The sequence below is a fragment of the Lissotriton vulgaris genome, chromosome 8 (assembly GCF_964263255.1).
Source record: "Lissotriton vulgaris chromosome 8, aLisVul1.2, whole genome shotgun sequence".
NCBI lineage: Eukaryota > Metazoa > Chordata > Amphibia > Caudata > Salamandridae > Lissotriton > Lissotriton vulgaris.
The window spans coordinates 525,988,339-526,003,453 of NC_141696.1; positions in this window are offsets into that span (position 1 = coordinate 525,988,339).

Consider the following 15,115-nt stretch of genomic DNA (forward strand, 5'->3'; position numbering starts at 1 on the left):
CACCAGAATATAGCTCCTCCGGAAGGCAGGCACCAAGTTGTAGGAATCTTTTTATGTCTCCTAACATTTTACAATTTGGAAGTACAGCACACAGGCACTGTGGGAAAAGTTCTAAAGTATGGCGAGTCATAGTATCTTATACTGTATTGGAAGGACATGTCTCCGGTAAAAAAAACTATGCTAGACATCATGCACACACCTTCACTCTGTGGTGCAAAGGAGTGTGACAGTGCCAGTCAGCTTTAAAAAGCGGCAATGCTTGGGTGTGGCGTAGCAGCTCCAAATCTTAGCAGCAATGACTCCATGATTCAAATGCAGCACAGCAACTTTGGTTGCCGCTTTGCGTTGGACATTTTTTAAACTATATCTGCTCGTAGCATTCCTAACTCTCCTACAGGTGCTAATTTCTCACACTGTTTTCCCCAACCTGATATATTCCTGCTTCGTTCTCGTGCTACCTACTTATCTCTCCTGCTTCCCCTTTGCCAATCAAACATCTAAGTTCGACTACCAGCTACAGCACTGTTTTGAAGATACAAATTCTACTCACTATATAGTCCTTTTTCATTCTATACCTTTGTAGCCACGTTGCTCAGTCTGCACATTTGCATGCATATGTCATCCACGTGTCGTAAATATTTAATTTACCATCTTAATTTCTATGCAGGTAAGTACTTAATCAATAATAACTCAATCGGAAAGAAAAAAACAGAGTCCGTGGTGTTAGAGTTCTTAAGGGTTTTATTCCTCAAAAAGGAATCGTTCCGGAACTGGATATCATGTTCCTGCAACCACAAGGGGTTCAGGAAGGGATAGAGCCATATTTTATTGACAATACATAGCTTATATACTTAAATCATGTCATAGAAACCAATATAGTAGGCGTAACAGCTGAGAGAAGACAAGATAACAGCATCCACGTGGTAAGGATACGTAATTAGAAGGCGTGAACTAGGCGTGAACATAGAGGTGTGTGCTAGAAACGTCACAGATAGGTGTCACAAAGGGGTGGCACAAAGCAGAATGTTGCAATGTCAGCAGAAAACTGGAGCTTGGATGCGCGCGCAGCTGCATGACGTGTGATTGACGTGGAAACTGGAGGGTGCAGGGGACTTGACATTTTCACTGACGGAAAGAGACAGAAGTCTGGCATGTCAGATCAACTCGTACTTCTATCATATCTGATATCTGATGTTTGGGAACCATATTATCTGAACGGAAAAGGTCTCTGGGGCAGAAGCTATTCTATACTGACTGTGAGTGCGTGTATAAGCGCCTAAGTGTCTACATGAGAAGCGTGGGGGCATGGGCCTTCCATGGTACCAGAGCTATGAATTACTTGCATGGAGACAGTAGGCCGGCCCTTTGCTCTGCAGCTGGGGGAATGTTTACTTAAACTGGTAGGCAGGAATGTATTTTCGAGGAGCGGAACAGATAATTCGAAGGTTGTAGTCAGTCTTGGCAGGCAGCAGGCTGAGCTAAGCGCGGTGGGCCGCGCTGGAAGTAAGTCAGAGTTCACGGGTACAGAGACAGCCTGGACTGAGGCTTTCAGAGTCAGAAGCCAGGAGAAAAAGGCTCGATGGCAGAAATTCAGGGCCTGCTTTGCCAGAGCTGAAAAACGTGTAAAGTACACTATAAAAAGACGTTGGCATGACATACTTAGGAACGGACTATTCAACCCATTCAGGGTGGGTCTGAAAGAGGACATGTTAACGTTGGACGCAAATGTATTTGCGTCTTCATAGCTGGCACAGGAGGGAAGTTACATGCACTTTAAGCTGGTACATGGAGTCGGTGGGGTACACGCTAGGGAACACAACTTGACCATAAAATCTATATTTCCTCATTCCCTCCTTGTTCCCTACGGACCCTTCATGATATATTGATCCTCATGAATCAATCAGTTTGTTCTTGTAACATCATTTGCTCGTCTTTCTTCCTTTGGCGTTTTGAGAAAAAACTGGAACGCTCAATGCATGATGTGGCGCACAATCCACAAATCGCTGGCCCACACTGTAGGCACAGGCAGCAACTGAATACTAGGACTAGGCCAATGCCTAGGAAGGATAGGATCTTCCATCCCCAAGCGGTTAACGTTGTCCAGAACCAACCGGACCAAGTCCAGGTGCCTGGATTCTGATGTATCAGATTTGCAATTTTATGAAGACGTGTAATGGCTTTGTATACAGATGGCGCGTTTTCTGGAATGAAAACACAGCAACTTGACCCGATGACCTTACAGGCTCCACCTCTATCTGCCAAGATGACGTCAATAACAAGACGATTCTGAAGGACAACAACCCGCATGGCGGACTGCTCTTCTGTTAAGTTACCTAAGGCGGAGGCAGTTTCATTTACTACTGCTTCAAGTGTTCTAGTTAATCTGCGTATGAGTTTACTGTTTTGGACGGGGCCTAAGAAGAAAAAGAGCCCTTTATTGAAATCTGTGTATTGCTCCCATGCCGTTTCAGTGTAGTCGACAATCGGGAGATCTCTTCGGAGTCTATTCTTTTCTAGATTTGTATTTCTGTGATAATCAGGAGGGGCTAGAAAAACAGGTGGCAGAAGGAATGCAATGTAACAGGTACCATCCCAATCTGGAGGTAAGCGTATGTATGCGGTATGACCACAAACAAAGTAGGAATGACGGGTAGCTCTAAAAGAAGACTTGCCTTGATCACTGAATTCGACCACAGTAGTACATTTACTATGACCTAAGTGTACTGAACCTTTCTTACTGACACATATTTCACCAGTGACTGGTAATACTGACATAGCAGGGAGAATTGGTGCAGCTTCGGATTCTACAGTAAGAATCATAAGGTTAATTGTATAATTACCTAATCCATATACTTCATTTTCTAGATCAGTTCCTATTCTAATGGGAAGTCCCTTCTTGTCAGGGTAACAGACGTTAAGCAGAACTAAGTTCAAGTTTCCCCAAACCCAGCTCCCTTTGTAAACAGCAATATCAGGATCTAAGGAATTAATTATTCTAAACCATGCTCCACAGGAGCCATTGTGAGTGAATGGGTACGGAAAGAGGGGCAGAGCTCCCTTGTATTTCTGGTAGGGAGGGAGTCGGCCACATATCCAGCAGTTTGTAGCATTATTAGTCTGATGGGAGTGATGTAACATACTAATGAATGTGTTGTTGCGCAGCGCAAGTCTGTAAGAAAGTTCATGTGGAGGTAACTCGCTAAAGGAATGTTCAGCAGAAACATTGTAAGCAGATCGTTCACGCTTGAAAATAGGGTAATAGATAGGAAGCAGTATACTTGCAACAATAATCAGAAGACTTAGGAAAAACATAATTAATAATGTCACTATACAGTGACTACGCAATGATTTGCAATATGTACGTTTCTTGAGTTGTCTCTCTCTCTCTCTATCTTGATCTAGGGGATACATGTCAGAAACTATTTAACCGATTCACCTAGGGGAGGACTTAAACAATTAAACTGTCTGACTTGCTAGATCGGAGTTTGAGTTTATACTCCTCTTGGGGAGTTTTCTCTCGTTCAGAAACTTTAAAGTCACTAGGCTCAATACAGTCTTTGGGAGGGGTGGACGAGTCTGGGTCTGGTTTCAGTTCGTTGCATTGTTTAATATGGCTCGTGTGTATCCACCCCTTTCTGCCCTCCACTTTCACTGCGGTCCTCGTAGTAAGAAGGACGGTCTTCGGTGCTTTCCAGCGGGGCTCCAGCGGACTTTTCCTGTCAAAGTTCCTAATTAAGACCAGGTCCCCAGGACGGACATCATGCGGCTTTACATCAGTGTTGTCAGGGAAAGCTGCGGCAACCTGTGAACGACATGATTGGAGTGCAGACATCAAGGAGGCAAGGTAATCTGTCAACATGTTACAATCAACATCAGTAATTTTCTTAGGAATGGGCGTCCCCCACATATTCGGTGGTCTGCCAAAAACCACTTCATACGGGGATAGTCCTGATCTCGAGTGGGCGACCATCCTCATATAGAACAATGCAACTGGCAGGGCGACTATCCAGTCGACCCCTTTCTCTTGACATATTTTAGCAAGGCGGGTCTTTAGTGTCTGATTATGCCTTTCTACAAGGCCTGCGGCTTCGGGATGTCGGACACAATGGAATTTCCACTGATATCCTAGCAGCAAGGAAACTTGTTTCATTAATTCGGATGAGAATGGCTGTCCGTTATCTGAGTACACGACACGAGGCAAGCCGTACCGTGGGAAGAATTCTCGAACCAGCTGCCTGGCAGTGGTCGGAGCAGTGTAATCTGGGACTGGATATGCTTCGGTCCAACGGGAAAGTGCACAAACAATTACGAGGACATATTTGAATCCTCGACAACGGTCCATCTGGATATAATCCATCTGGAGGACTTCAAAAGGGTGATCGGGAGGATGAAATTCACCTTGCTCTACGGGGACACTTTTTCCTGGATTGAACTGACAACAGATCATGCAAGTACGCACTTTCTGTTTTGCTGCTGCTCGTAAGTGTTTATTGTGCCAGAGATTTTGTAAACTGTCTAACATCGCTTTCTCTCCTAGATGTGCTGGACTATGTGCTGTATTTATTATGACTTGAACCATAGAGTCGGGGAGCAACCATGTAGATTTTCCCTTCGTCATCCAACCTTGATCTGTCTGGATCCCTCCTAGTTCAGTCCATTTCTTTATTTCATCTGAGGTAGCATGTGTCTGAATATCAATTACATCTAGTGCGGGATCCCTGACTGTCATACAATGTGTCGGTACTATTGTCTTTGTCACATCAGTTGTCTGGGTGTGAGTCAGTGCTGTATGTTTTGCTGTCTGGTCTGCCAGGTCATTACCCTGGGAAACAGAATCTGTAACTTTAGTATGTGCTTTACACTTCATGACGGATATGCCTGAAGGCAGATGTATTGCTTCTAACAGTGCTTGAATGAGGGGACCATGTTGGATCTTGGCACCATGAGAGGTCAAAAAACCTCGTTCTTGCCATAACATTCCGAAGTCGTGTACAACTCCGAACGCATAACGGGAGTCAGTGTATATGTTAACATTTCTGTTCTTGGCTAGTATACAGGCTCGGGTCAGAGCAATAAGCTCTGCCGCTTGAGCGGACAGTGTGTCAATACGATATGTTTCTTTAACTTCAGTTTCAGTGGTCACTGCATACGCGGCCACTAATTCTCCTGTACTTGTTCTCATACATGAACCATCCACATAAAGTGTCAGGTCTGGATTTGTCAGTGGAACATCTGTTAAGTCTCGTCGAGGGTTTGTTACTGCATTAATGATCTCTATACAATCATGCGGAGCTGGATCTGTCATAATGGAAGGTAACAATGTTGCGGGGTTCAGAATGCTGCAGCGTCTGATTTCTATGTGTGGTTGGAATAGCATTAATTCATAACCTGTCAGTCGTGCTATAGTCAGATGCTGAGTCTGGGTTCTGTTTAAAAGAACCTCTACAGAATGTGGAACTTGTACTGTTAACTGATGTCCTAACACAATTGAGTCACTCTGTCTGATTGCTAAAGCTGTCGCTGCTACGGACTTCAAGCACGCAGGGAGTGCCTGGGCTACTGAATCCAATGTACTTGAAAAATAAGCGCAAGGCTTATGGGAACCTGCTTGATCTTGAGTGAGGACAGACAACGCTGTACCATCACGTTCTGTAACAAAAAGTGTAAAAGGTTTGCTGTAACATGGTGTCGCTAAAACTGGTGCTTGACATAATGCTTTCTTTAATTCTTCAAAGGCTTGTGTGTGTTCCTGAGTCCAAGGGAGGACAGTCGAAGTTGCTGCCTCCTGTGTTGTTAACTGAATGAGTGGTTTAGCTAGAAATGCATATTGAGGAATCCATTGTCTGCAGTACGAGGTGAGGCCTATAAAGGCCCGCACTTCCTTTTGTGTCTGTGGTCGTGGCATATTTACAATTAACTGAATGCGATCGGGAGTGAGCTGTCTCTCCTCTTTGGACAGCAAGTGACCCAAGTACACAACTTGCTGAACACAGAATTGTAGCTTCGAAGGAGAAACCTTGTGTCCCTTGTCGGCCAGAAAATGTAAAACTGTCAGTGATGCTTGTTCACATTCGGGCTCACTTCGTGCGGTGATCAGCAGATCATCGACGTATTGCAGTAGAGCGGTGTTAACTGGCATTTGAATACAATCTAGTTGTCTTTTCAGTGCTTGACTATAGATGCTGGGGCTTTCTGTGAATCCTTGAGGTGCGCGTGAAAATTTGAAACTTCGTCCATTTAAACTGAATCCGAAGAGGTATTGGCTCTCGGGATCAATCGGTACACTAAAGAAGGCGTTCTTGAGATCTATTACAGTGAAGAACGTTGCTTCAGAATCAATAGCAGTCAACAGGGAAGAGATATCGGGGACTACAGGATACTGTGGTATGATGCATTTATTCAATTCTCTTAAATCAATCACCAGCCGATATACTGGCGGTGCATTGGGATTAGTACGTTTAAGAATCGGAATGATAGGAGAATTACAGATATTGGAGTCGGTCTCTACGACTACTCCTTGGGCAATGAGCTCTTCAATGATTTTCAGTAAAGCCACTACAGCATCGGGTGGTAACTTGTATTGTCTGATTCGTGGTAACACAACACCTGATTTCAGTGTAACACGGTATGGTGTGATATGCATACAACCTACATCAGTTGGGCCTTTTGCCCACAAGTGATCTGGTACATTTTTCAATCTGACATCAAACTCTCGTAATACATAATGACCCTTGAAATCCCGTAGAAAGAGTCTAACTCCCTCCGGGGAAAAACATATTATGGCTCCTAGAGCCTTCAATGTCTTTATTCCTAACAGATTTTCTGGACATGATTTCGTAAGTAACAAGTCTGTAACACGTGATAACGGACCCACAGCCAGGGGGACGGGTTCTGATACTTCATTTACAATGGGCTGTCCTGAAAAACCAAGAGAAACATTCTGTGAGCCTGAGAGGGGTGCCCCTGGGACTTCGTCATGGCTTATTGTGGTGCGGCTTGCCCCTGTGTCAATTAAAAACTTTCTGTCTTTTCCCAATACTTGACTGTGTACATAAGGACCCTCTTGATCTACAGGAATTTCAATAAGAGGCAAGCCCAATTCCCTCTCTAGGCTGTTTCATGCGTATCGTTGGTAATCGGGGTAAGCGGATTGGGCATACTGGTACATCTGTTGGGAAACTTGTTGAGTCGCGGCAATGGGCTGTGGCGGTGATACTGCTACTGTCTGTGCTGTATGAGATGAAGCATGCATAGGCTGCGTATTCTGCATGGGCTGTACGTTCTGTGAGGTCTGTTGCTGGGCCTGATCTTGTCTTGGTGGATGTGGTCTCTCTTTAGTTTTACCTGTTGCTATGTTATGTTTCAGAACTGGACATTCATGTACGTAGTGACCTGGCTGCTTACAGTAGTTGCATGTCCCTTTAACGGGAGCTGCGGCGTGACCTGTCTGGGTCGTACCCTTTCTCTGACTGTCGGCTGGAACTGATTGGGCTACTAACATTTTCATCTTCGTGTCTTTCATACGTTTTTGTTCATGATCTTGTTCTTCTCTAATTCTGTTCTGATGGTATTGTAACATTTGTAACATCTGTGATGGCGTATTTGCTTGCCATGTACTCTCAACCTTGTATACACGGTTTTTAACTGCTAACAGGGAATTCTCGACTAACTTTGATACAAAAAGATGCGGGTACGACTCGCTACTTGGTTTAAGACCACTATTAATAATGAAACATTTCTCGAATCTTGAATAGAAGTCACTAGTATCTTCATCTGGTTTCTGTTTACATGCTGAGATTGCGTCCCAATCTTCCTTTCTAGTTGTCAGTAATCTTGGCAGAACCTGTGCTATCAAACCTGGTAATGCTTTAGTTTTCTCCCCAAGGCCTACCCCGGGGACCCGTTTGTTCTCTTCGTCTTCTATTTCTGCCCATACAATCTTTTTCTCTCCCACCTCCCATTCCTTTTCCTTCAGTTTCTCGTAGATGCCCGTGGGCAGCAGTACCTTCAACATTTTCATGATATCTTCATATGTGTAATCCCCCATCAGTAACATGTCTTTAAGTTCTCTGTGGAAACCTGCAGGGTCTTTATCATGACAGGGTACTAGTTTCTTCATTTCTAACAATTCTAACTTAGTCAGAGGCGTGTGTACATACACACGTTTCAAGGTATGATCGTCACCCATTACTGGATGTACTTCTCGTAAGGGGTTCTGGCTTTCAAGACCATGCAGACGTTCTATATGATACATTTTCCTTTCTGGGGGCGGAGCGGGAACATATTTGGAGCTTACGAAAGTGTTATATCTATGTCGCTGTTCTAGAATTATTTGTATTTACTTGGTACTTAGACCTCTCCATTTATCCGTGAGTAGTGCTTCTAATGTATCGTGTAAGGGACCTGGATCAGAATGTTTGTTTCTGTATAATGTGAGAAGGTGCTGCATCATGTATACACCTGCTAATTTCTGCTCGTCTGGGGAAAGGTTCAGGAATGTCTGTGCTACGGTGTCATCATTGTATATGTCTGGATTGTCAGCCCATAATATTGCTGACCGGGCTAGTTCTTGTTCATCCATAGAATTGAGTACATGGTACCCTATTCGGTCTCGAAGCCTTTTATCAGTCTCCTGGAACTGATGTTCAGGAGAATTCGGATTTGTTAAGGCAGAGAGAAAAACTCTCTTGCTTTCTGGACGAATGCCTTTCCTAAGGTAAGTTCCCTTACCTACATACGCTATCGTATCTGTAGTCCTTTCTGATTCTTCGGGTTCTTCTTCCTCCTCGGAGGAAGCTTTTTCCTTTTCTTTTTCGTGTATTTCTATCACTGCTTTTCTTATTTTCTTGTACATACTGGCTATGCAAGTCCCCTTATCATGCTTTCCATCGGATATATTTTGACCCCACTTGTTGAGTGCATTTAATTCATCCTGTTCTGTTTCAGGCCTGTCTCGTTCTCTGATTAGGCAATTTATGAAAAAACGTAATATATATGCTTGAATGTCAACTTTCTGATGCGCCATGGCATCCTTAATACTTTCGGGGTCTTGCCCAGTCTGGACAAAGTGATATATTCTATCTAGGTGCTCTTTCATTCCTGATAATAACAATAGGTAATCTGCAGCATGTCGTAAGCGTAGTGATGCTAAAAACATCCTATCATCTTTACCGGGTACTGGATCGTATCTGCAAACTTGGAGCGGTTCTTTGAGTATGTCGAGACGGGGTGATTGGAGTATAAAAGGATTCTGCATATCCCTAAGGTGTAATCTGTGTGTTGCGGGCGGGGTCCGAAGACCCCCCATCGCACCTCCTGAGGCGGAAGCTTGGACATTATTTCTCTGTGGAGTCTGTATCTGTACTTGACTTTGTCTTTTAGTAGGGTCAGGTAGAAGCGGTTTCGGTAGATCAACTTTAGGTACGGGAAGTGGTGGAGGTGGAGGAATAGTGGGCTGTCGAACGGGGAAACCTGGTTGCAGTTGTGGCGGGTTGCCACCTCCGTCACCGTCAGTAGGCGGGACGCAAACAGGCAGATTGGTGTAAGCGGGTGCTACATCCTCTAGATAGGAATTCAGGAATATGTCTTTAGTGGCCCTGTGAGTTACTTTAGTTGGAACCAATGGTGGTGGCAGATTTTTCGGTATTTCTGAAGTGGCCTCAGGCGAACCCTTGGCCACGAGATACATACCATTTACGAGATTGTTTCGTGCACGGTCTATTTGCTCTGATTTTACTCGGATCCCTTCAGTAACTAATTCGTTTTCTTGGGCTTTATCTGCGTCTTTAAGTCTGTCTTCTCTACGGAGTGCTTTTTCAGCACGCTTATGTGATTCCTTACGCCAAAACTCTATGGCGTCTTTCTGAGATTGTCTGGCTTTCTTTTTCCATAGCGCTTCCTCTACCTTCATGATGCACTCGGCATCCCATGTTCCGGTAACAGGCCATCTGTGTCTCTCGTCTAGATGCTTAGTATAATCGGCCCATAAATCTAGATACAATATGGCATCTAAGCCATGTTTGTGGTACATAAAATTTCCAGGAGTGTCCCTAGGGGGGGATAGGAATTTCTTCCTCTAGTATCCCTTTCCTAGTTCCTATCTGCTTTAGCTTGTTGAAGAACGGCATCTTGTTTACTTAATACTGAATGCTTAATCCTAACTACTTAATACTGAATTCAGCTAGTTACACAAGAACACAATAATGCACATTGAAAACAGTCACACTCATACCACGACATCAATCACGTGAAAAGACATTTGAGACATATATGACTACCCCTTATACCAGTTGTACTGCTAAACAGCACAGATACACTGTCAGAGACAATGCAAAAACTTTAATAACTGATGTACTGCTAAACAGTACAGATACACTGTCTAAAAACAGTGCAGACCGGACTTGTGTACCCAAACCCGTCTTGATACGTCCCAGCAATGGTACTCACCGGGAAGCACGGAAACTGAAGGCCTCGGAAAACTCGACTGGACTGGACCGGACTCGACTCGACTCGACACGTGGATACTTCGGAAACTGGTGGGCCTCTTGACACCTCGGACCTTGCTTCTTTCGGCTAGGCTCTGGTCGGGATCCTCCGCACTCCTCACCGCCTCGTCTGGGCGCTGATTGCAGTCTTCGTCACCTCCGTGGGCCAGAGGGAGATACAGGAAATCCTGCCGGTACGCGTAGTTTCCGTCTAACTGATGGCAGGGGACAGAGCTTGCAACGCACCAACCGGCGCGTGGGGTGGGGGAGGGGTCCCTGTTCGGGCGCCAAAATGTCGTAAATATTTAATTTACCATCTTAATTTCTATGCAGGTTTACTTAATCAATAATAACTCAATCGGAAAGAAAAAAACAGAGTCCGTGGTGTTAGAGTTCTTAAGGGTTTTATTCCTCAAAAAGGAATCGTTCCGGAACTGGATATCATGTTCCTGCAACCACAAGGGGTTCAGGAAGGGATAGAGCCATATTTTATTGACAATACATAGCTTATATACTTAAATCATGTCATAGAAACCAATATAGTAGGCGTAACAGCTGAGAGAAGACAAGATAACAGCATCCACGTGGTAAGGATACGTAATTAGAAGGCGTGAACTAGGCGTGAACATAGAGGTGTGTGCTAGAAACGTCACAGATAGGTGTCACAAAGGGGTGGCACAAAGCAGAATGTTGCAATGTCAGCAGAAAACTGGAGCTTGGATGCGCGCGCAGCTGCATGACGTGTGATTGACGTGGAAACTGGAGGGTGCAGGGGACTTGACATTTTCACTGACGGAAAGAGACAGAAGTCTGGCATGTCAGATCAACTCGTACTTCTATCATATCTGATATCTGATGTTTGGGAACCATATTATCTGAACGGAAAAGGTCTCTGGGGCAGAAGCTATTCTATACTGACTGTGAGTGCGTGTATAAGCGCCTAAGTGTCTGCATGAGAAGCGTGGGGGCATGGGCCTTCCATGGTACCAGAGCTATGAATTACTTGCATGGAGACAGTAGGCCGGCCCTTTGCTCTGCAGCTGGGGGAATGTTTACTTAAACTGGTAGGCAGGAATGTATTTTCGAGGAGCGGAACAGATAATTCGAAGGTTGTAGTCAGTCTTGGCAGGCAGCAGGCTGAGCTAAGCGCGGTGGGCCGCGCTGGAAGTAAGTCAGAGTTCACGGGTACAGAGACAGCCTGGACTGAGGCTTTCAGAGTCAGAAGCCAGGAGAAAAAGGCTCGATGGCAGAAATTCAGGGCCTGCTTTGCCAGAGCTGAAAAACGTGTAAAGTACACTATAAAAAGACGTTGGCATGACATACTTAGGAACGGACTATTCAACCCATTCAGGGTGGGTCTGAAAGAGGACATGTTAACGTTGGACGCAAATGTATTTGCGTCTTCATAGCTGGCACAGGAGGGAAGTTACATGCACTTTAAGCTGGTACATGGAGTCGGTGGGGTACACGCTAGGGAACACAACTTGACCATAAAATCTATATTTCCTCACACGGCAAAGAGTGCTATGAGAGGATATCAATTGAATTACTGTAATGGATGCAAACCAAGGCTACAGTACTGAGAATGCATTAGGTTCTTATTTGCAAGCCCAAGTGATGGGGGTCATGTCCATAGTGAGATGGACTGCCTGCGCAATAGAAAAGGCACACTTATTGGCTTTGTCTGTGATTGTTTTGATGATGGCAGCACGAACTGTTCAGTTCACGAGCTGATAATGATCTGAAATAGATGGGCTGTGTTTTATTTTGAATTCAAACATTTTGAGCTGTGGCATGTTCAGTTTGACACGTTATTGCTTGCATCACTGAAAATCATTTACGAACTGTATAAATACATGCAATATAATACCCAAAAGTGCAATTGATACTGGGTGTTGGGCAGTTACCTACATCTGTGTCCCTATTTATCGAAAAACTCACAACTGTGTGGCAGACGTCTACTTAACATTGCTTTAAAGGAAATGTGTAACTTTTCTTTTACTGAGATCCAACATTACTGAGAAAGGTCTAGAGGCAGATATATTTTCATAATTCTCCATTCCAAGTAAAAAAAGAAATCTTAAGAAACCATATTCGTCATACGTTTTTCTATTAGGGATTTGTGCCCGTCTTATACCGAGCCACGAGTACAAAGAGCTATTTCGCTGTAAGCTTTTCCAGGGGTTCCAAACTATCACTATTCAGTTTCGGGGCGGTAAACCACCTGCTATTTTACAGCATCTGTGATGTATTTGCAGAGCGAGACATTCGCCTGCTGAACTGAAAAAATAAATAAAGCGGCCATATTGCCGAAATGTAGTGGCATACAATAACCCCAGAATGTTTTGCATTGTTGTGTTTGCATCCAATAGCTCTGCTCAATAGAGGTAGAGCTAGTGAAGGCTCTCGGCATTGGGAACAGTGGCATCTTGTAGCACAGATGTGCATTCTCCAAATACACAGAGTAGGGGGGCCATGGGCATTTTAAATGATGAAGAAAGCCTCAATACCTTCCTATGAATATTCATTCAGCAGAGCCCTCTCTCCATCAACCTGCTTATTTAGCACTGGGGGTGTCCAACTCGTGAAAGAACGTTCATGATTTCACATATCAGCAACCTGAGAGGCAGATTTACTAAAATATAGCACAGCACAGTCCAGCAATCAAAGCTGCCGCACTGTGTTGCGTAAAGGGGAGACAGTGGAGCAGAGCAATATTTGTTATCTATAGACTGCCGCTGCTCTATTGGGATCACTGGCATAATATTGATGCATACAATATCAAAACAGAAAAGGATCAGAAGATAATTATCATTCCCAAAAATATTACGTTCCTATACTTTTTTTGAAACCTTCATTTAATTTGTTGGCATTTACATACATTCTTGGTCTTTGGGTATATAACACTGAAATCATCCACTTGACACTGCAGACCCACACAACACCATATATCGTGAGTGCAATGACACAAAACATTTTTAGGGCCCATAACTAGGGGTTGCTTTGTGAATTGGGGGGCGAAACTTGTTGGCTCATATAGCTAAGGAAAGGATCCCAAATGACTTGTGGCCGGGACCTCTAAGGCATCAACTCCCAATAATTTGATAACTGTTCATGACAATAAAAAATGTCCCATATCCAGTCTTTCAGTTTAGGCGCCAGGGTAACAACCCAACACATTGCAATCCTTTGTTTGGTGAGAAGCAGTAACAGCGCAGCAAGTCTGTGAGAGGTTTTTGGTATCTCTGTCACGTGTCCCAGTGGGCCAACTTGCGGGGAGGGCATCAACTGTAACTGGGTGATTTCCCCTAGTGCCCAGTAGACCTCCACCCAATATGACGCGACAGCCGGATAGTGCCAGGCAAGATGAAGAAAATCTGCTGTGTAAGAGTGACATTGTGTGCCTTGTGAGTCCGGAGACAGGCCCACTTTATACAGAAACACTAGGGTGCGATAGGTGCAATTTAAAAAGTTATTGTGAATGAGACGCAGCCGGTAGTTCGAGAAGAGTAGTTTGAATTGACTGCAGCAGAATGACCACTGCACGTCTGTGAGTGGAAAAGCAAGATTGGCCTCCCAGGCTATACAGGCTGGCAGTTGTGCTGCAGGTGGGATGCATTGCATGTTTTGATAGAGTGTCGTGATGAGTTTCCGCAGTGAAGTGGCATTGTAGGTGTATTCTAGCTCAGAGAGGGGCACAGGTGGAACTGGAAATGTTGTGAAAAGCCAGCGGTAAGCTGCCCGCATTTGATAATACAGAAAAGTGGCTAGTGGTGTGCTGGGTGCCTTTGGCGGGTCGCGAAAGGGAGGGTCTGGAAAGAGATCAGCAAAGGTGTGCATGTCAAGCTTGGCTGCACGGGCACATGCACCTCAATCTTGTAGAGGAGGCAGCAGGAAATGTTTTGCTAACTAGACCAAAGGGGCATATAGGAGAGGAACGCCTGCGCACTGTGCCAACCCAATCCATGCCCACCGCAGACATTGTGGAGTGTCAATTTCAGCAACAGGTCTTTTGTAGGGGGCGAAAAGGGCTGTGGACATGGGCCATGGCGATATCACGTCAATTTCCTTTTTTTTTTTTTATTATTTTTATTGCCAACAAGAGATCAAGCCAAAAAGTAAAAATAAACAAAAAACTACACAAAAAGATGCAGAATACATTTTACAAAATCTAGTAAGAAAAGAATAAAGCCTAACATAAGAAACATTTTTTTTACAAATAAGTGATTGATTCCAGCATTTTAGTTTGTTACAAAATACATAAATAAATCATAAAAAGATTCTAATTCTCTAAGTAATCTTTAAGTACACCCCATATCGATATTCCAATCTTTTTTTTCCTTGTCCCTTTTAGAGCATATAAATTCCATTCTAGTTCAAATATATTCAATAATTTCCTTTTCCAGAATTCAAAAGCAGGTGCTTCAGGTTGTAGCCATTCAGTAGCTATACATAATCTAGCGACTATCATTGCTACAAATAAGAAGTGTTTATATTTAGACAAGTCTGTATTTTCATTAATAGATTGAGTCCTTCCTATTAACATCAAAGCCGGAGATATTTTTAAAGAATAGTGAATAATTTCGGATAGAAACTTTTCTATATTTGATATGAAAGAGTTCAATTTAGAA